Raw genomic sequence first — 23167 nt, 5'->3', positions numbered from 1 at the left:
ACCTCAGCAGTCTGTGTTAAAACACTGGGATTTGTCATGTTTAAAACCCTTAAACCAACTCCTGAAAATCTTAATCTCTTGTTAGAGAGATGATAGATAGATGATAGGTAGATGATAGATAGAAGATAGATGACATACATGAAGGAGAATGACAGAAAACAGTTGACAAAATGAAAATAGATACATATATGATAGATGATTTGAAACGAAGTTCCCATTGCTTCTGCTTTCCCTCTCAGGAACAACTCTTCATGCAGTGTTTGATTAGACTTTTATCCAGTCTTTTTGTGTTATCATTTGAATAAGGAGTAGTATTTATTTGATTGATTGATTGATTCACCCTTATTTTCTGGCTTCATATGTCTGGACTCCTGAGGGGTAGGAAACAACAATTCTGTTACTGTCCCAAAGTGTAATGTGTACATATTTTTCTCTAACATGCTGTTTTAGAAATGAAAAGCATGTCTTCAACTCATATAGTCCTGAGTACTTATAATAAGGCTTGATTTGGTTATTTTGAAATAGGAAACAGATAATAAGATGAATGAACCAAAGGTCACAAAGTAGTTAATACTGTTAGGAGTTAGGGTTTGGTTCCACTCAACCATCCTCATTTGCACACATATTTAATTATAAGGTCATGGATTTTTTTTCCATTTTTTAATCATTCTCTCATATATTACATCTCAACTGCAGTTTTCCTTCCCTCTTCTCCTCCCAGACCCCTCCCCTCCCCCCAGATCCACTCCTCCTCTCTTTGCTTTCAGATAAGGGCAGGCCTCCCAGGGTTATCAACCAAACACGACATATGTTGCAATGAGCCTAGGCACATCCCTTCATATTGAGGCTGGACAAGGCAACCCAGTAGGAGGGAAAGAGTCCCAAAAGCAGGCCAAAGAGTGACAGACAGCCCTCGCTCCCACTGTTAGGTGTCCCACAAGAACACCCAACTGCATAATCATAACACATATTCAGGGGACACAGGTCAGACCCATACAGGCTCCCAGATTGTTGTTCAATCTCTGTGTGCCACTATGAGCCCTGGTTAATTGATTCTGTTACTTGACCCCTCTGGTTCCTATAATCCTTCCTCTCTTCTGCAAGATTTCCCAAGCTCCACCTAATGTTTGGTTGTGGGTCTCTGCATCTGCCCCCATCAGTTGTTGGATGAAGCTTCTCTGATAATCATCATGCTATACTCTGGTCTACAAGTATACCAGAGTATCATTAGGAATCATTTCATTGACTCCCTCCACTTCCAGGAACTGTTTGATTATATTCTAGTTCTCTGGCTATCCAGACCCTGTTCCTGGCCCTCCAGACAGTGTCAATCAAACATGGGCTCCCTTCTGTGGTGTGGGTCTCAGGCTGGACTAGTCTCTGGTTGCACACTTCCACATGTTCTGCCCCACCTTTAGTCCAGCACATCTTGCAGGTAGGACAAATTGTAGGTGGAAGGTTTTTGTGGCTATGTTAGTGTCCCAGTCCCTCCGCTGGAAGCCTTGCCTAGTTACAGAAGATGGCCAGTTCAGACTCTGTATCTCCCATTACTAGGAGTTTTCACTCCTATAGATGCCTGGGAATTTCCTTTGCATTAGGTTTCTGCCACAGTCTCGATATGCCCCTCAGTTCCATGCATCTCTCACAGTACTCTGTCCCTGCACTCCCCCATCTGTTCTCTCCTGTTCCCATCCCCACCTTCCCCCAGTCCACCCAAAAAATATATTCCATTCCCCCTTCTTGGGGAGATCCATTCATTCACACCTTGTTTCTTCCTTGCTACTTAGCCTCTCTGGAGCTGTGGATCATAGCATGGTTATTTTTTTTTTTATTTTACAGCTAATATCAGCTTATAAGTGACTACATATCATGCTTATCTTTCAGGGTCTGAGTTACCGCACTCTGGATGACTTTTTCTAGTTCTATCCATTTGCTTGTAAATTTAATGATATTATTTTTTTAAGAGCAAGTAATTGAAAAGTGGATAAAGAAAATGAGGTACAATTACATAATGTTCATGGATATTATTTATAGCTGAGGTATTCCTGTGCTAAGATCATCTCATCTCAGACTTCTATCTAGCCTTCTCTTTCAGTAGGCCCCTCCTCAGCCAACAGCATTTTTTAAATGATGCAATCTGAAATGTTTCTAATTGAATCCCTCTTTATTCTACTCAGACATTTATCACTGTGAGCCGTGTCTTTGCAGGCTCTTCAGGGCAGTGTCTCACAAACAGGAAGGGTTATAGTTGCCCCCCACTCATCTGTCTCTGCATGTGGTGCTTACCCTTTACCTGCTGTGATATAAAGATCTGGTAAAAAACAAACAAACAAACAACAACAACAACAACAACAACAAAAAACCTTCATGGATATGTTTCCCCCTCTTCATGGCAATATCTCATCTCCCTTTACAGCTACTGTCCTCAGCCCTGCCTCCTGTCATGGACTGAATATGAGGAAACACAGCAGGAAGAGGCATTTTCACAGTACTAGAGTGAATTACACAATTTAGGCCATTAGTCACAAAAAAGTAAGTTCTGTTTCCTATCATTTCTGTTATGTTTCCAAGTGTGTGATTTCACCACTCTGGCTTTATTGTAAGAAAAACAAACCACTCATATCTGTCTTGCTAGAAGTCAGACGGTTTTCCTGAAAGACAATTAACACATTGTGCCTTGCTCATGAAATACAGATTTTTTTTCAGGTATGAAAGTTTCAACACCAGGACACGAAGCAGTGATCTTTCTGGGAGAAGGATATATAATGAAGGATGTGTTCTTAGATTTTGAGAAAGATTGTCTGTCCTAGTAAAAACGGAAAGGCATATGAAAAGAAGCCCATTTAGTTCTCTTCTAGCTCCCAGTGTGGAATGCTGTCCTCTCAACCTCTAATGCCTAGAGATGTGTCTGCAATATCAAGACCCTAAGGAGAGAAACTGCAAACTGTTTTATTTCTAGATGTGGCTGATCTGCAGGAAGATATAATGTATTACATTGATGCCTAAGATACAGCATCTCCTTCTACTTTTAAGATCTATTTTAGTTGAAAATTTCTTTCCCTTCAGCCAAATCCCCTTGCTGATAATTGTGGAACCCAGTGCCCCTCTTTGTTCCCTGGAAGAGCTAAGACACTGGCTGGTGGACTGATGGCAATAAAGAGCTGGATCAGCGGAAGTGGAGATTGGAAGTGTGAAAGGACAAGGAGTGCAGGTGGCTAAGGTCAGAGCATCCTTCTACCTCACATAAATCTCCAAGTTTTAAGCAAAAGGAAAGTAGCACCATATAAAGACCAAGGGGTGCTGTAGAGTTTAACAATAAACATCTCCCCAGATCTCAGAGAAGATTCTGGAAGAGGAGCCAATGACACAGTGAAGGTCAAGTGAAAAAGCTAAACAAACACCTTGCAAAGGCCAAGGAACTAGAAGTTGACGCTTTTGGAGTAAATCTTCCATCAAACTAGACTTTATGAGAACTGTGTGGAGTCATTGTTAAATGCCAGTGTCCTCTCTGTTCCCCCTTGCCTGTGTCTTATATTACATGCACAGGCTCCTGTTGGGAAAAAGGCTCATTGACCTCTGTTGGTTCCAAATACAAGACCTTGTGATTGTTCTCGATTCACATCAGCCAAACTGTCATTCTTTCCCAGTAACTGGCATGACAAGAATATGTATAGACATCCCAGTGTGCTGTACAGTGTGGTCTGTCTGCACCTCTGTATCCTTTAGCAAGGCACATGGAACCTAGTTTTCATTTTTGTCATATTGAGAGGTTATTAGGACATACAATAGATGAAGCTGTAAATCATGTTATCCTAACAGGAAAACTCGAGGAAGGCCTTTTCTGTTCTATTATCTACACAGAGATGATGCTATGCACAAGGAAAGGCAAGTCCCAGCCTCCAGAATATTGAGCAATGAATGTCTCTTCTTTATAAATTGCTTAGTATAAGGTGTTTTCTTATAGCAGCTTAAACTAGCTAAGACACTGTACTTCATAAATCAAATCAAATCAAATCAAATAGCTTTTCCTGAGAATCCCAAATGAACATGAACTGGATCTTTTAAATGTCTTCCAGGAATCATGAGGCTACAGCACACAGATATTTTTTCTAAATCCACAGACATAAAGCAAAGAACATTCTTCCCTTAAGCTTACTTATCTCTTTGTAGCTGATCTGACATATCCAGATGCATTAGTCATTTCTCTAACACAGTATGAAATAATCATCCGTCATTCTTCCTCCAGAACACTGTCATCAATAAGATTTGGTTGGCCTTTCCATGAAGAGTATAGAAACATTCTCAGAAATGAGTTATTATTTGTTTCTACACCTTTTTTCAAGATCTCCTGGGATCCGAATACATATGTTAACTGATGCTTCAATTGGCTTATGAGCAGAATCATCAGAGAGAGTCCCAGCAAATGTAAACTGAACATTTACTCAGAGGTTATCAGGCAGTTCTCAGAGTCTGGAGGGACAAAGAACCAGTCAGGGCTTAGTGCAGCAGCAAAGCAATGCTCGGGTTCTAGAGCAGCCCCACTCTGGAGTAGCTTTCATCCCTATTGACACCATGCATGGGCTTTTGCACTCACTCCCCTGGTGACATCAGACCAGGCTGGCTGGCCTTATTGTAACCACCACTCTTGCTTCTGGTAGATTAGCGTGGCTGCTGGAGCCATTAGACTCTGCAGAAAGGATCTGGATAGAGCTCAAGTCTTCATATCAGTGGCACATTACTCAGAATCTTGGATGAATACAGGTGAAAAGGGGGCCTGGCTCATGTCAGTAATTCTTATGGTAAAAATGTTGAGATAGTAAATACAATGTGTTTTGCTTTAGAGTGGAGGACTTTGTTCTATGAGATTTTCTACTCCTCATTAAGAAGGAAGTGTACTTAGAGAATATTTGACTTACCTAAAAAGAACAATCTTGATGGTAACTCATGGATGATGTCCAAATTCATGTTATTTCTACAGTTGCCTTCTAGGACCAATGACACCCATTTATGATAGGTGACTGTGGTGATTCTTCATTTCTAGATGCAGCAAATGGGCATCAAGTGTGTTTGCTGGATTCATTGACTTTACTCTGATACTAAATGAGCTAAGTGTATAGAAGACATAGATGTCACTCACTACTCAGCCTGCTTCCAGCAGATCTCCACTCTAAACTTCAGATGCAAGTTATTAACAATGGGTTTATAGAGTGAACAGGCTATTGTTTTAGGGTGTCTCTTCAATCCTGGGACCTACTTGGTAATGATAGGCATGAAGACCTCTGAAAGAAGACATGGAACCTATGAGCCTAGTGAGTATCAGTAGCTGGTAGACAAGATGATGTAACAGACAGAAGGACTATAAGTGAGGGTGTGTTGGAGGCAGAGAAACCAGAGACATCCAAGCCAGCAAGTAAGTTATCAGAATTTCCAAGTATTTTCTGCTTCTCTCCTGACACTCTTATGCTCTTTCTTTTACATTGACCATGTATTCTATTCTGAGTGAACTAAAAAAAAAAAAGGAAATGCAATGGAGGGATTAGAGGGATGTTGCAGAAAGCTGGAGGTAGGGAAGAGGTGGATATATTAAAAGTACATTGAATTACTGTAAGAAATTTAAAAACAATAATTTAAACATTATTAAAAATAATTACAGGGCATAGTAAAAAATAATAATGCTAGGTGTTGAGCCCATCAGGAGTGAAGAAAGTGTGTTAGTTGTGCTAAATTAGAAAGCTTTTCCGTGATAGGCAGATGGACATATGTCTGTAACTGTATCACTAGAGCTGGAAGCAGGAATCTTACAGGGTTGAGGCCAGCCTGGACCACAGAGTGAAACCCTATCTCTTCAACAAAAACAAAACAAAAGCAAGCAAACAAGAGAGAACCAACTTTTCTTACTTCTCTCTCCTTTTAGCATTTAGTTACTACTTGCAAGTATTTGAAGTAAGCCAAAATATCAATTTTTATTTGCCACAAACTTTTGCATTTTGTGTAGTATTAGTTTTAAATGCTTTAAAGTAAATCTTTCATATTTTAATAATTAAGAAATTTAGCTGTTATTTTTAAATTAGAAAATCCAAAATGTATATGAAATCATTGAAATTATACAACATGCATTAGGAGTTTATATACATTGCTTCCCATTACTTATTGTGTCTATATACCTTTTATATGTATATACATATACATGTAGATATGTATCCACATGTAAATTTTTTTAAATACTACAGTAGAATTGTACCATTTTAAGTTAGTGATTTCTTTTGCTTTTTGGTTGCTGGAGGAGAAATGAGCCCTGGTTGTCTACTCTTTCCTTCTTCCTTCTCTATATCTATTTCTACAACAGCAGTTGGCTACTACAGTAATATCAAGTGAAGAACAATAAATCCAATGGGCTTGGTTGGTTCCTATTTTCTGAGTCAGAATAGTTTCACCATCCAAAACAAACTGAGAACATGAGATCACAACTTGATCTTTGGGGTCACTGGCTTTATAGACCTGCCTAATCTGATACTCAGAGCATGCAGACACCAGCAGCAGGAAGGGGCGACAGGGTGGGCATAACCCTTTACCACATGCACATTCATCCACCATCAGGCAGAAGGCTGCAAATTCAGAGAAACATCTTAAGAGGTTCAAGCTGGCAACAGTAGGGCTTCAGCCACATGAGCATGTGATTTGTTTTTCAGATCTCATCATTTCCTTCTGAAGAGCATTAGGCAAACCAGCTTCTTTCTTAATGACTTACATGAGAAGAATGTGTGTGCACGCGTGAGTGTGTGTGTGTGTGTGTGTGTGTGTGTGTGTGTGTGTGTGTGCACTACATGCTGTGGTCTGCATTTAAGGTCATGTGTAAATTTAACTGTTCACTTTGGTGGTATTGAAAGGTTGAGACTTTTTGGGTGATTAGGATGTGCAAGTAGGTGAAGCTTTGAATGTTGTTATCCGGACAGTAAATCTGCCACAAGAGGGCACATAGGATATGCCACACATAGGGTCATGTGACTGAACAAATGCTCACTTATTCCTCTCTAATGCTCCATCTCCTGCTTCCTGATATATGGCCACATTATCATTACTTCTTAGCCTGGGACATTAGGTAAGGTCCACAAGACTAGTCAGAGTCAAGTGGTACACTCTTGACAGTTCTCAGAAATCAGACTAATTTCTCACTGGAACTCAAGCTTTGGCCAAAGATGGTAGGGAAAAAACAAACAAACAAACAAAAAAAACCCAAAACCAGAAACAAATTTTCAAACCTTCGACCATGTCTTTCGTGTCTTCCTAAGACACATTAGATTAGTAAGACAGTTGTGTAGCTTGATATGCTTAAGGGGCCCCCCTGACAGTAGGATTAGAATCCATCCCTGGTGCATGAGTAGGCTTTTTGGAACCCATTACCTGTGGTGGGACACCTTGCACAGCCTTGAGGCAGGGGGAGGGGCTTGGACCTGCCTCTACTGAATGTACCAAGCTCTGCTGATTTCCTAGGGGAGGCTTTACCTTCTTGTAGGAGGTAATGGGGGGTGGGTTGGCAGGGGAGGATGGAGTGTCGGAAAGAGGCAAGAGGGGGATCTGTGATTGGTTTGTAAAAATAAAAAAAAATAGACTTCATATAAAAAAAAGAAAATGAAACTATTAGAGGTCTCACCTAACCAGACTTCTCAATGTCCTCACATGCTGCAAATTCAAAGAAGTCAGGGCTTCTTAGCCTAGTTTCTATTCAAGGTCTACAAGATGGTCAAAGGCATGCATATTCCACGTGAGGATTTGGGGATGGTATCAGTAGCAAAAGTGGTTTGAGAACATGTGATGTGTGTCTACTTCTTGATGTGTGTGTGTGTGTGTGTGTGTGTGTGTGTGTGTAAATTTTAAAATCCCAAGAGTTCTCTTTCTGGGCTTATAACCTGAAAATACCCAGGAAGATTTCATTTGATCCTTCATAGTGTGTTATAATCAGCATCAGCTTTTCTTCTTCTAATTTTAAATCTGGAATGCCAGCAATGATTATAAATGCAGCATTGATTTATTAATAGGCTTTACTCAGAAAGGAAAATGAGCATTATCACATTAAAATGTCATGCATAATTTTAAAAAATATTCAAATAGAGGGTAAGTAGTAATTTTAGATCAGAGGAAATCCAGTCTGTATTTATCCCCTACATGATATAGAGAAAACCTAGAGGATAGGAATTGATGATTTGGATATTTTTTTCATCACTTTCCAGGCAGTAAGAAAATAGGTAAATTGTCATTACCAGAAAATATTTGTCCCAATTCTCATTTGTTATTGTATTTTGGGTGGCTTTTAGTTTCAGTGGTTTCAGTATAATGGTTTTGGATCCATGAGACACTGTAGTCTAAGAATGACTGACAGAGCATATTCAGAGAGCCATGAACCTTGGACACAAGCCCGTCTTGCTGTGGTACATCTGCAGCTGGCACTGCTCAGGGTCAGTGGGTGGTTGTTCTGATCTGGATTCTCAAGGACTCCTGCTGCCTGGGACAGACACCTGAATGTATGTCAGTGGCAGACTCCCAAGGCATAGGACTCTGTAACTACACAATTCAGAGAGGTAGGATGCAGTAATAGGTCCTGTGAAATGTCTGAATGTCACTTATGTCAATCAATCTCTGCCCCTGTCACCTACCAGGGTCTGTGATGCACAAAGCTGACTGTGCAGGAACCACCATTAGATGAATAAATGCTTCAGAATTATTCAGAGTTATGATGCACTTTTTAGTTCCTTGGTCTTTGGCTTAAATCTTATTTCAGGAAAATCTGGAGAAATATGAACTAGGTAGGAAGACATGTGCTGCAGCTGAGAGTATGGCCACTATAGAGAGCTGCTGTTTCATGTGCTACAATATGACTAGGAATGTTCCAGTCTCTGCGTGCTAGTTCACTTATTCCTCATGACAGTCTCATGAGATGAATTAAGTTATATTCTAGCTCTTCACAGATGCTGTAGGGTGGAAAGATGGTTCAGCGGTTAATGGTTCTGGCTCACAACTAACAGGACAAGAGAAGCTAAAGGATTATCCAACACTGTAGCAAAATAGCAATTTTGGTCACGGTTTCCTTTGGTCACTAGCCACTGTGCTTTCCTGGTAAAGAATGATCAATCTCCCATTCCTGCCAGAGGGAGATCTCATATCCTAAATTTCTTCTGTGGCCTTTATTGGAGTTTGGAAGCAACATCTTCCAAATATATACCTTAGATTGCCACAAGGGGGCAGCCATAGAACTCTGAGGAAAGATACCCGTAAATTGGCCATTTGGAGGAAATTAAGTCTATCATCCTCCCCTCAGCCCCAGGAATGCCAAAGCCACAGGAATGCCAAACCCAGAGCCACCAAGGACACTATACCTGGAATCATGTTTAGAAAGTAAACTCGAGTTGCTCCACATACACCACATTAAAACTCAGCTTTGAACCATGAGATCTCCTTACATCCTCCGGAATCATAAATTATAGAACAAATGCACTATTCATTTTCTTATGGCAAATACTCATTTTCTTAAACTCAAGAACATTAGTTTTTTTTTTAAATTTCTCTGTGCTCTGACACAGATTATCATTTCAGCTGAGAGTCCTGACCTATGAGTGAAACATAAAATCCATTGTGAGCTTGCATAAATAATACAGAAGAGAACATCAAGTGCATTGCACTTTTTAGAGACAAAGTTTCTCTGTAAAGGTGGTTGGTTAATAATGTAAAGTGTGCGTTGTGCTACAAGGAATGGTCAAGCACCCTTAAATGCCTTAGAGCTGCTATGAAAGCATCCCCAAATGATGCCTGTGAGTCACCAAGGCAAGGCCTGAGCTAAGAGGAACTGGGAAATGAAAGGGGAGTAGTTATATGATCACCTTCAACAGGTAGAGTAGAGAAGATGCCTTGCCATGCAATCCTGTGCTGCTTGGTGGGAGGAAAAACAAAACCCTGTGCCTTCTGTACTTGGAAAATTCTTTAAGTGTCTGGCAGAAGGTCAATGGCTTTCTGAGTTTAACAGAAAATTTATTCCTACATTACTATAATTTGATATTACTAAATGTACTCATGATGAAAAAGAAGTCTACAAAATGGTAAGTACTTTCTTGCTGGCAAGCTCTGCTAGAACATAGATCTGTCATTAAGATGGAATACTTCCCACCACAAAGAGCAACACTTGTTGCTCTTTCTTACCTTTGTTTGGTTTAAGAAATTCTACTGCTAGGAGAGAATTACAAGTTGAGCAAAAGATAATGACAGTTCTGAGTGGGGATGAGCTCAGCTGTTGAGCTGTGGCCTGGACTGTGCGAGGCCCTGCACTCAATAATCTGCTCTACAGTAACAGGAGCATGATGGTGACGTCATCTCTGAGAGGTCAGGCTTATTCAGAGCTTCGTCCTCTTGAGAAGGGAGGTTCTGCTCAGAATCTTTGTCTTCCACTCTAGTCTCTGTCACTGTTAGACTTGGGACTCTGCACACTAAATCCTGCAAGACAAGAGGCCTGAAGCAAGTCTGACTGCTTTTGAGGAAGAGATTAACAGGGTGGAGAGAAACTGTTTTCAAGCAGATATACATTTCAATACAAGTCACAAGAAAACAAGAAACAGCTGTAGAGAAATCACGCAAATTAGCTCACAGTCATCTAGGATTTGGTGGTATCCTCTAGAGATGGAATGAAATTGCCTGTACCCACTGGACAGATGGTCTCAGATTAGTATGCACAGGTGATGTCATCACATCACAGACAAGTCAACTGCAGAGTCCTGAGTATGTTTCTCTTCCCATGTGTGAGGCCAGTGACATTCAACCTCCATGTCACTCTAATCCCAGATTGTTGCATGGAAGGGAATACCTTTTCTTTTTCTATAAAATGTAAACCTGAGGGAAGTTGACCACAGTAATTTTTATATATGTATGTGTATGTATGTATGCAAGCACCTGCACTTACTTTGTGAAGGCAATATGAAAGCCTAGACTTGACTTTGCAAACTCCGTCTTAGTGAAGGGCCGACACCTTAGACACCTGACCAGAAGCTGTACTCAGTTCCAGGAAGATCCTCAGGAATGTGCCATGACAACTCGAACAGATACCCTAGAAGCAGCCAATTAAGAAAGAGGGCAGTAAAGTTTAACAAGATCCAGATGCTCCTGCAGACATCCTGTCAGCAGTTTATAGCTCTTGCAGATATCCAGATGCCCTGTGAGCAGGTTGTGGTTTCACACCAGAAGTCTAGACCAATAGTTAAAAAAAAAAAAATCACCTTGCCTCATATCCTGTTCACCCAATCCCAAAGTGCCAAGGCATGTAATTCCCAGTTTGTGTGTGTGTGTGTTTTTTTCCTTAAAAACCTTCCTACCTATGAGCTCTCCATCGGTTGGTGTTCCAGATTTGAAACTGACAATAAAAAGACCCTTATGGTACATATACACAATGGAGTACTACTCAGCAGAGAAAAACAATGACATCATGAGGTTTGCAGGCAAATGGATGGATCTAGAAAAAAATCATCCTGAGTGAGGTAACCCAGACTCAGAAGGACAAACACGATATGTACTCATTCATAGGAGGATACTAGATATAAAACAAAGATGACTAGACTGCTACACAACCCCAGGGAGGCTACCTAGAAAACAGGACCCTAGGAAAGACCCAAAGATCACCCAATGACAGAGAAATGGATGAGATCTACATGAATAACCTGGACGACAGTGGGAGTAATGAAGGGCAAGATTTGAGGGAAAGAAAACTTAGGGGATCAGGAGATCCCAGCTGGATCAAGAACAGAAAGGGAGAACAAGGAATAACAGACCATGATAAATGAAGACCACATGAGAACAGGAATAGGCAGAGTGCTCGAGAGGTCCCCAAAAATCCACAATGATACATCCTCTGTAGACTGCTGGCAATGGTCGAGAAAGCCTGATCTGACCTAGTCTGGTGATCAGATCGCTAAACACCCTAACTGTCGTGCTGGAACTCTCATCCTATAACTGATGGAAGTGGATGCAGAGATCCTCAGCCATGCCCCAGGTGGAGCTCCAGGTGTCCAACTGTCAAGAAAGAGGAGGGACTGCAAGAGCGTGAATTGTTGAATCTAATACTGCAAAAAGCACAGGAACAAATAGCCAAATGAATGGAAGCACATGAATTATGAACCAAAGGCTGTGGAGCCCCCAGCTGGATCAGGCCCTCTGGATAAGTGAGACAATTGAATAGCTTGATCTGCTTGGGAGGCACCCAGTCTGTGGGACCAGGATCTGTCCTTAGTGCATGAGCTGGCTGTTTGGAACCTTGGGCTTACACAGGGACACTTTGCTCAGTCTGGAAGGAGGTGACAGGACCTGCCTGTACTGAATCCACCAGGTTTAAATGAATCCCCAGGGGTGCCTTGATCCTGGAGGACATGGGAATGCAGGGGAGGTGCTGGAGGGAAGGTGGGGGTGGGACGGGAGGGGGGAGGACAGGGGAACCCATGGCTGATGTATAAAATTTAAAACACATAATAATAAAGAAAAAAAAAAAGACCCTTATGTGCTTGCATCAGAAACTCGCTCCTTGGTAGTCTCTGGGGGTTTTGCCACATGGGTGCAACAACTTACCTGACCAAAGTCACCTCAAATGTCTCAGAATGAAACCAGTCTTGGATTGGAGGGGTCAACCTACATCTGAGGCTGTGAAAATTTTATTGAGAGCAATCAGATATTTTTATACCTTTATCAGAAACAGAATATAATGACAATTGCCAGGATACAGTGAAGTTTGCAAGTCATACAGGGTACACAAGATTATTCTGAGACCAATTGTCCTATCAAGTTTCCATACTTTCTTGAATACTAAGGGAGCATACAGAGAAACACACAGACTGGCTTGAATTCTTCACTACCTGAAGGAGTGCATCAGCCTCTCAAGAATTGGAAGCCAAATTGTGTCTGTGTGTGTGTGTCAGGGTAGGGGTGCGGGGAGGCAAAACAGCTTGACCACATGCTTAGGGGCCCAGACACGATAGGCTTACTGACAGGTACCACCTCGTCCCCAGAAAAAGCCATAAGCTGACTCCACCCAAGGTGGGCCAGCATCTAGGGGGAAATAACCTGACATTCCAAACATTCCCAACACATACTTATACCCCTAGACAAATGTCAGACAGTCAGGGTCCTGAACCTTGGAAATCCCCTCACCCCTAACTTCTACTTTGATTAAAAACCCCCAACTTGCCAGTTCTCAGCATTCTTCAATCATATTACTGCAAGGGACACATGGAGGGTCCAAGCTGGAGCTTGTTTGAATAAAGGCTCTTTGCTTTTGCATACAGATTAGGACTCCTTGGTGGTTTAGGGGGGACCCTGCGATCTGGGCATTACAGTGCCCCAGGAGCCGTGGACTCTAACCTGAAAAATCCCATGCATTATGCCTCTTAAGGTAGCTAGACCAAGCTAAATCTATGGTTACGTGCCTGCGTGCGTGCGTGCGTGCGTGCGTGCGTGCGTGTGTGTGTGTGTGTGTGTGTGTGTGTGTGTATGTGTGTTGTTTATGTAGGGATTAAGTAAATGTATTCAAAGTACTTGGCGCAAAGCTAGAAACAGTAAATCAATGTACTTATTCAGTTTATAGTAAATGTACAGAAAACTCAACTTACTGTGGCTGAAAATACCACTGATCATTCATTTATTCATTCATTTACTCATTCATTAGTTTGACACCAAGGATCTGGGAATGCAAATGTACTCACATATTTCTCTCTTTCCTTCAGCCATCCTTGGGAATTTCTTTGCTCTAACCCTAGACAAAGTGGATATAAATCTACACACCAGGGCAGAGCAGAGCAGTCACAGTGGAGACAGATTTAAGATATAAGCAGAGCACACCTGACATGCATCCACACACTGGTAATTACCCCTAACCACACTGACACCCTACTCATGCCCAGGGAAGATGCAGAATTGCTTGCTAGGATGGAGGAGTATTCTCCCAACAGGAAGGACAGAGTCAGTGAAGAGGTGCTCTGTTTGGACTCTAGACTCAGAGTAATCAGTACAAACCAAAGCAACAGTGAGCCAAGTAGAGTTGGCAAAAATTACAAAAAACTGGAGCCTAGCTAAGCTAATTTTAGAATGTTAATGCTTGGTAAGAGAGCATCAGCTGAGCTGATAAAATAACAATCTAACAGTCACTTTTTGTAGGAATGTGCTTACAGCAATAGGCACAGGAGCACTGAGCTGGACGGCTGAAGTGTAGTACCCTGTGAAAGAGGGGCTGCAAGCCTCTACAAAGCCAGTCATTTTAGGAGCAGTCTTCGTTGTCGAGGCTGCCTTGTTGACTACAAGCAGCTTACTGGTGGGTAGTGGTGGAGACAATGTTTACATCATGGAGAACCACTGAACTAAACTGTCACTCTAGACTTTCACTGGAGTCCATGCTTTTTTTATATATCAGTTTTTAAATGCAGTTGGGTGAATCCCTTGCCAGTAACACTTGGATAATCGACAGTGATTCTATCTGAGCAGCAATTACATTGAATAATGTTCAAGAGTCTTAGTCTAGTTATTACCTGAAAGTATTATTATCATGTAAGTATCCCATTAGATGTCTGTAATTCATGCAATTTGAAATACACATCATATGTATTCAACTATAGAAATGTGCATGAATGACATGAATGCATGTGTGTGTGTGTGTGTGTGTGTGTGTGTGTGTGTGTGTGTGTGTAAGTTGTATCTTATATTGCAAGCAGCTTTACATTGCCACTGTAGTTTTGGTGTTGTCAAGTAGATTATAAGAAAAATGACATACCGGTTTACATGGAAATAACCATACCGACTTTCTATGTATTTATCTCCTGTATTGTTCTCTATGACTTTATAACAGATGTCCACATTCTTGGCAGCATCACACTTCTTGTCTTCATTTTACATATCTGTAGGTCAAAAGTCAAAGTAGGCTTCACTGAGCTGAAACAAGTATATCTATTTCCTCTCCTGATCCAGTTGATAAAGGTCAGGTCACTAGTATAAATGCATGTGTGTGTGTGTGTGTGTGTGTGTGTGTGTGTGTGTGTGTGTGTGTTGCAGTACTGATGATGGATTTTATACCTCATTTACCTCATGTATGCTAGGTAAATACTCTACTGTTGAACTATATTCCCCACCCCTAGGCTTTTCTATTTTATTTCCTGAATGTGCCGACATCCATGCTAACTGTATATTTCTCCTGGACGTTCATGTCTGAGATATTTCTCTGACTTCTGCCCTCACTTTGTTCAGGTCTTCACTGTAATGACAACTGTATTGATCCCCTTTCATGCATTACTTCTTACAATTCTTGTATTCTCTGTGTCAGTCAAAAACATAGTCAGCTGGCATTAAGTCTATTTTCCTTATGTATTTTTAATCAGCTTGTTCCAATTCATGTGTAAATATATTCCACTGGGTTAGAAACTTATTTTATCCATTTATTGATGTGATAGCTTGTATGTGGGTTGAATGTAGCAATCCTGTGGAAATACTGAAGGGAGAGGATGTTTAAAAGATAAAAGCAATCATAAACTCCTACAGTCCTCAGGAGCTACAGTCAGAAGAAATGGTCAGAATGAGCTGTTGTTACAAGTCAACCCCTACCCTCAGCCACTTGCTGGCTTCCTGTTTCTCGAGAGATTTCTTCTTCTTATATATACCCATGCTGTGTGATCATTTAGTACTTAAACTTTACCAGAGGCCAAAACAAATAGGAATCTCCAGTCTTGGAAGTTCAGCCTCCAAACCTGGGTGAAAAATTACCCTCTTTACTATACAGAGTCAGGTTGCGTTAGGCATTTGGTTATTATAACAATAAGAACAGCACCAATCCCAAGAAATCTGACTGCTGTATCCAGTGCAAGTGAGTTTGACAGAGAACCCATGTTACCACAGTTTGTAATTGAAGATCCTTTAAAAAGGAGCAAGCCAGTCTTTAACCAAGAGTTATTGTATGTGTATTTGCCTGTATGTGTGTATATGCTCTACATACTAGTGAGTGCAGGTGTCCATGGAAGTCAGCAACATGGCGTCCTTGGAGCTGGAGTTACAGGAGACTGTGAGCTGCCTCTTGTGGGAGCTAGAAACTCAGCTCAGGTCCTGTGCAAGCATAGTAAGTGGCCATGCACTTTTAACACCTAAGCTATCTCTCAAGCACATAAGCACTTCTAGATTCAAATGTTTCTGCCATTAAAATGTTTGCTTTGTGATGTGCTTATATCAGGTTACTTAGCAAGGAGCTCAAAATGCAGATTTCCATGCATAGCGCAGTAGACCATGAGCATGCAATCCCTGGGGTGGAATTTAGGGATCTGCCTTTCAACAAGACTCTATAAGATTTCTACCGAGTTGAAACTTAACAGCAGAGGATGCAGACATTGTGGCCTAGCATAGTCTGCAATGTTTTATTGGACTTTTAAGAGGCACATGGTTGTTTCTCAGGGAAAGTAATATATAAAAGTATTTATTACCTCCCTGATCCTGGTCTACCTTAAATGTCAGAGGGAGTTGTAGACAAAGGCCAAGATCTATGCCTGGAGATTTCCACAGGAATTTGAGTCTTAGGCGTCAGACTGTTTAAAATTTTCTCTGTAGGGCCAGTTAAAAAAATATTTTTGGCTGTGATGGGCAATGTAAAATATTCTATCAAACCATAATTTCACACACACACACACACACACACACACACACACACACACACACACACACACACAGGCGCGCGCTCGTGCATACTTAGTTTCTTTAAAAAAAAAGAATAGAACCAAATCATATCACATAGGCCTGTAAAAGAAGAAAATGGAAAAGTAGGCATGGAGTGGAGCTCAGTTCACATGAGCAGTGTGCTGACTCCTCACTGAGCTCAGGGCCATGGTCTTTGTGGAAAGTTCTTTGATTTGTCCTTGTACTCAGGGTCCCATTTATTGTCTGACAACAGTATTCTCACAGGAGAGTGCCTCAAAGAATTCTCCTGTTTATTTGCTGGGCAGTGGCACAGCATCCTGAGACAAATGGTATACTACAATGTTTATTAGGGCAGAGAAAGCCACTTTGTGCATTTTCCACTACCATACTTATTTTGTTATCTCTACAACACTGATGGTACTCACCTTCCAGAAGCACCAGAATTTAACAGCACTGAGTTGATCCCTCATCCAGTATTATGTTGTTCCACATATTACTTGATACAGCTTCAAGCATCATGTTCAAATGTAAAAGTGAGTATGAACAAAGATATGTAAAGACAGACAGACAGACAGAGACAGGGAAGGAGATAAAATACTACTTTCTTTGTAGGACAGGTAGAATTGCCTATTTGAATATATCCTATAGTGGAATCTGCAATTGTTCCTCTACTTCTGCCAATCCCATCATCACATTTCTGCCCACATCCAATGTTTTCCTGTAGCCCTTATTTTCTATATCGGAGGTTCTTGATTTTTTTTTCTCCACACCATCTCCTTTACTTGCAAAATTTGCATACAAACTAGGTATAGTAGTATATAAAATAGGAGAACAAATAAAACATTTACTGATAATAAAACATAAACTATTTTAAATAATTTGTGTAGTATATGCATAATTTTACTATTTATTAAAACGTAAGTTAATTTGCATTCTGATTAGGTGGATGTACTTGCTTATTTTTTACATGGTGTATTAGATCTAGAATAAATCTTTAAAACTGCATGATGTAGAGCATCTTCAATGTTTTTCTTTTCTCTTTATTTGTATATTTATGCTATATATATATATGTGTGTGTGTGTGTGTGTGTGTGTATATGTAACAATAACAAAGAAAAAGAGTCAATCATCTTGGACGTGAAGTGATACATCAGAGGAGTTGAAGGGAGGGGTTGTGTGTGTTTGGTTTTGAACTAATTTTTATTGGTTGTACATTCAGAAACTTTTCTCTGTTGTCAGAAATTTCACCACTTCCACTTTCAGTTGTTAATCCCTGAATGAGGATGTGAGCTATGGTCAAGAAATTGTTATCTGAACAACTGTCCTCCCCTGACTAAAACTCTTTCTGTCATTGGAAGTCTCTTGATCCCCTCTTCTGAAGGGTCCAGAGGCCATCCTGTTGTCAGTGTATGAGAAAAAAGATGTTAAAATTTCACTCTTTCGTTTACCTCCCTCTAGTGCAGACACAAAAGATGTTTATTCTTATTTATTGGTACAAAATAAGTAAGGCATTAATATTTGTAATTGTCTATAAGGACAAACTGACCAAGAGCAAAGAGGCCAGTAGTAAAGAAGAAAGCCTTGAGCATGTACTTCCATTCTCTAGCAGTGTTTCTCATCAATTGCCTTTGCAAGCACATCTAAACTTCCTTCCTACGTGATTTCCCCTGCAACAGTCACATTCCTGTAGGCTACAAACATTATTACAGACTAAAAACAACCTTTAAATAAAGAAGTGCAGAAGAAAATATTCACAACATGACTATTCTTTTTTTCTCCAAAGATGTGAACACCCTTTATTTTTTCATTCTCTTTAATCATATGTATGTTTTTTCACCTTCATGTGTTTCTTCTCATCATGTGCATACCAAAACAAGATTCTCCAGCCTGGGTCAAAGGACCATGCTACAAATAGGTATTGCATTAATATTTCCTGTTCATCTTTAATGGTTTATCATCATTCATATCTTAGTCATCCTAATCTCTGGTTTAACTAGACAAGCTCTTATTGTTGTTTATAAGGCAATACCAAATATATATAGGATGGGTATTTCAGAAGCAAAAAGAAAAAATAATAACAATCAATACTTGAAAACACACAAAGAAACACAATCAATAGCTTTCCTGAACTCTGGCAAAATGTTTGAAAGAATGATGGTAACTGATAGGAAAACTAGAATTGGTTGTATTTAGGTATAGGAGCATTAAATTCACTGCAAGAAAGATCCCTAAAGATTCTGTTCATTTGCTTTTTTGGCATGATCTTGCATGTGCAGCTTCAGCTTTGAATCCAGACTGCATGGCATTAATTCATAAAACATCTGTTCAATGAAATATAGGTAACATATAATTAAGGGAAGAAAGCCACACTAATGCAATGATTGTGTCCCCTGCTCTTTCCAAACACATATTTTACAGTAGACTTTAGTTAAATAGAAAGAATAATAGTGCCTTATGGTTTTTTTAATTAAAAAAAAGCCTTGATTATTCACATAACTCAAGACAAATATAGAAAAATTAATAAGATTAGTAGAAATGAATAGTTTTCTCTCCTGGTATAACAAACATACCTTCTTAATGAGTTGAGTGTTGGGATTTCAGTGTGGAATTCATGGGAACCCTGGTTTTACTTTTGGGGACCTGAAGTACAGGGAGGATGGCTGAAGGCCTTTGGGCATGCCAGATGCTATTCCTATTACTTTGCCTTTTCATTTCCAGGATTGGCCTCATTAGCACATTTACAGTCCTTTACACACATATCCACAATCAGGTCATCCATTCTAAAGCTACCAGTGACCATACCCTGGGCAGGACACAGTTGACATAGTGAATATGGACAACATTAGGAAGTGTGCTGCTGCACAGGAGGTTCCAGGGCCTGTAAAAGAAGAGTGAGCTTGAATGCAGGTGTCTATAAACAAAGCAGACACAGCAGCAGTGGCTCTGACCATAAATGGCTCCAGGGCTTTACAACAGATGAATAGCTAGATGGTTCTGCTGAAATATGGAAGCCAGAAGAGGACTCTCTAGCCTGGGTCTAAAGGCAATGTTACAAATATATATTGCATCAACATTTCTTTCATGTCCATCATTAGTTACTTATTATTATTTGTATTATAGCCATTCTAATCTCTGGTTTAAAGCCACAATGGTAAAGCTTGAATTTCTGCTTCAACATGCAGTTACTGTAAACATTTTAGAAAATTTCTCACTCTTTTTTTTCCCTTCAGATTCCATCTACAAGAAATCAACGACAATGAAATTGTATAGAAGTTGTATTAGGGATCATATGAGTTTACTCTTATGAAATGAATATTGAGTGGTACATGGTGATCAATATAGATATTTGTTTAGAAAATGCTTGGCAGCTGAAAATGATAGTGTTGTGAAGATGATACAAGACTATGCCACAATTATATAAGTGATTAACATGGAGGAAGTATAAGAAACTATACCCAGAAATGTTATTTTCAAAACAGAAAAATATTGTGCCCGAGATATATATTGCAGGATTTAAACTCACAGGCTTTTTTCATTTTTTTTGTTGTGTGTTAAATTTACATTGAGATTTTGCTTTGATAGTCAATGACATTTTATTTTACCACCATTTAATTGTATCTTATAAGATGTGCTCTCCAATTAAAATTCATTTACCTCCACTACTTTTAAAAGAAATATTTATTTTTACTTATGATTTCGTGTCCTGTGTATATGTGAGTAAATGTCATGTGTGTGCAGTGATCATAAAGGCCTGAAGAGAGCATCAGAGTTTTTGGAGCTGGAGTTAGTGGCCATTGTTAGCTGCCTGACATGGGTACGGGGAATAGAACTCCAATACGTTGGAAGGCCATCAAGAGATCTTAATGCTGAGCCATGTCTCTAGCTCTACCACTACCCTATTTATGAGCAGTTATCTGTGCATACCTGTGTGCATTTTCTCAGAGTGAGCATGTATGATGTTCAGATCATTACAAAGATGTGAAGATAAAAAAAAAAAAAAAGATGAGTTCTCACAGCCTGTGAACCTGTGAACCTGAGTTCTTTCTTCTGAAGTCATATTTTCCACTTTGCAACATGTGCTCAACATGCTGATATCCTCTCACAAAGTACAACTGAAAAAATGGCACTTAAAAGTGGAAATCATATATAAATGACATGCTCATATATATGCCCATGATATCCTCCTCTTCTAAAAGTAAATTTAAATGAGATCAAATCCTTTTATTGATTTTGATCCTCACCTGTTCCACTGTAAATGAAGAGAAATTAGTCCTGATTTAACACAAATAAAAACAGCAGTCAGTCACCTTGCAGTTTCTAGAATTTCTCATTTAATTTAAAAATAATTATCATAATTTATAAAAAATGCTTTTTACTTTGGAAATGCATGACACAGGTAACTGAAAATACAGTGCAAAAATATTACTTATGACTCATTTGATAGAGGTAAAATGGCTTTTTCTTGAAGTAAGCTTAGTCATTAAAATGCACCAATGGTTTATGCTGCTTTTACAGATACAGATAACTGGTCCTACTTCATTATTAGTGAGAGGGCTTTAAATTCTCACAGTAGAAATATGTAGTTATAAATATGTCTTTATACCTAAAGTTTTCTGAACTTTTACAGAGTAATAGGTTGTGGCAATTATTGATCCTAGTAAGAAGGTATATTGTGAACCTGATAAACTCAAGTTCTGTTTAAAGTGTGTAAGTTGCTTAAATAGACCAAAAAATGTGTTTCTTATAAATAAATGTTCAGTGAAATCTCTACTCAGTGCTTTGGGAAAAGTTTCTCTGAGAATTCTGTAAAGTATTAAAGGCATCACTGAGTTTACTACCTTATCACTCAAAACTTAAACATCTCTGATTCCTGACTTCATAAAATCTTGAACATAATTTACTCAAAGAAGTCTGCCATTGCACTTGTGATGAATATCATGCATTTAGTTACAAATGAGTATCTTCATAAAATATCTTCTAAGAATTAAATATGATAGTTTTCAAGCACCTAATAGCAGGCCTAAAACATCACAAAGTCTTCGTACTCTGTCTGGCACCTATTTCTAGTAGAAATACTTTGATACTTTTTCATTGTGTTTTTCTTATTGTGTTTGTTAGTATTTTGTTTCTTGAAAAATGGTCTCCTGGGCTGGGGAGATGTCTAAACAGTTAAGAGCGCATACACAGAAGACCTGAATTCAGTTTCCTTTTTAGGAACTCACAGCTGCCTGCCACTCCAGCTTCAGGAGATCTGATGCCCTCCTCTGGCCTCTGTGGGCATATGTCATATTTTCATATGTACTCAAGGGCAGGTAACAACAGACAAAGCATACACATAATTAAAATGAGTAAATGTTTTTAAAAAGTTTGTACATGAGCACTTGTGTGCCGTAAATATATCCTGAAGAAATAGAAACATGATGTGTATATATTTATACACATTACATATAATTCAACAAATGTGCACATATACATTGTATGGCTACATGAAACAGAAGTTTCCTTGAAGTAAAACCTGCTAAATAAATATATAACATGAAGGTAATCATTTCTTAAGTAATTTTGCTTATTTTCAAGGCAGGATACATTTTTTTTAACTTGATGTAATATCAAATAAAGGTAATGCTAATTACTGTACAAATAACCCTCAGGACAATGTCTCAGATATAACAGGTGTTTGGCTTTTGCCATGTGAGCAGAAGGATCGTCATTGCCTTGGTTATCTTCTTCAGGTCTTCACATCTCCATCTTTAACTGGCCTGTACTTTGAAACAGATATTTTCTTAATCAATGGTTAATAATAATGAGTATCAGAATTTGAAAAGTTTTGACAAATCAGAGCTGGAAAGGAATCGGTCAATAAATAACCTCATGATCTATTCATTGGGGTGTAACACAGGGCCAAAACCAGTAGGAACTGATACTGGATACATAGAATATTAGGAAGTGGAATACAGCTCTGTCCCAGGAATAAGAATAAAGTGTTTTAATAGTAGTGGAAAGATGTGAGAAATCTCAAGATTTTTGAAAAGTTAATTAAATGCTACCAAATGAAAATTATTATTAGTCAACTACTAAATGTTTTTTAAGTTTTTCTGACATGTGGATTTTTTTAAAAAAAGTGACAACAAACTTATATTTATGTCTGAATTTTAAATTGATTTAGAAATTAATGACATTATAATTAGTAGAAAAGAAGGTAACAGGGAAAGGTTGACTTGTTCATCTAATTCATTTCACTGAGAAATACCCTGCAGAGTAGTAAAGCACACTTCTCAGTGTGTCTAGTTTGGATTATTTACTCCCATCAGGTTAGAGATGGCAGACCCAGTGAGTTTATCTTGTTACATATACCAGCCTGAGTGTTACAGACAGCTGAAGGGATGAACTCTAGTTGTCTTGATTTTGTTTTTACTCATAAATTTACATGTTTCTGATATAAGAAACAATCACTCCTTCTTTATATGTTCCCTTTCTTTTA

This window comes from Onychomys torridus, chromosome 1 (genome assembly GCF_903995425.1).
Source record: "Onychomys torridus chromosome 1, mOncTor1.1, whole genome shotgun sequence".
In the NCBI taxonomy this organism is placed as follows: Eukaryota; Metazoa; Chordata; class Mammalia; order Rodentia; family Cricetidae; genus Onychomys; species Onychomys torridus.
Note: the sequence above shows the minus strand (reverse complement) of the source record.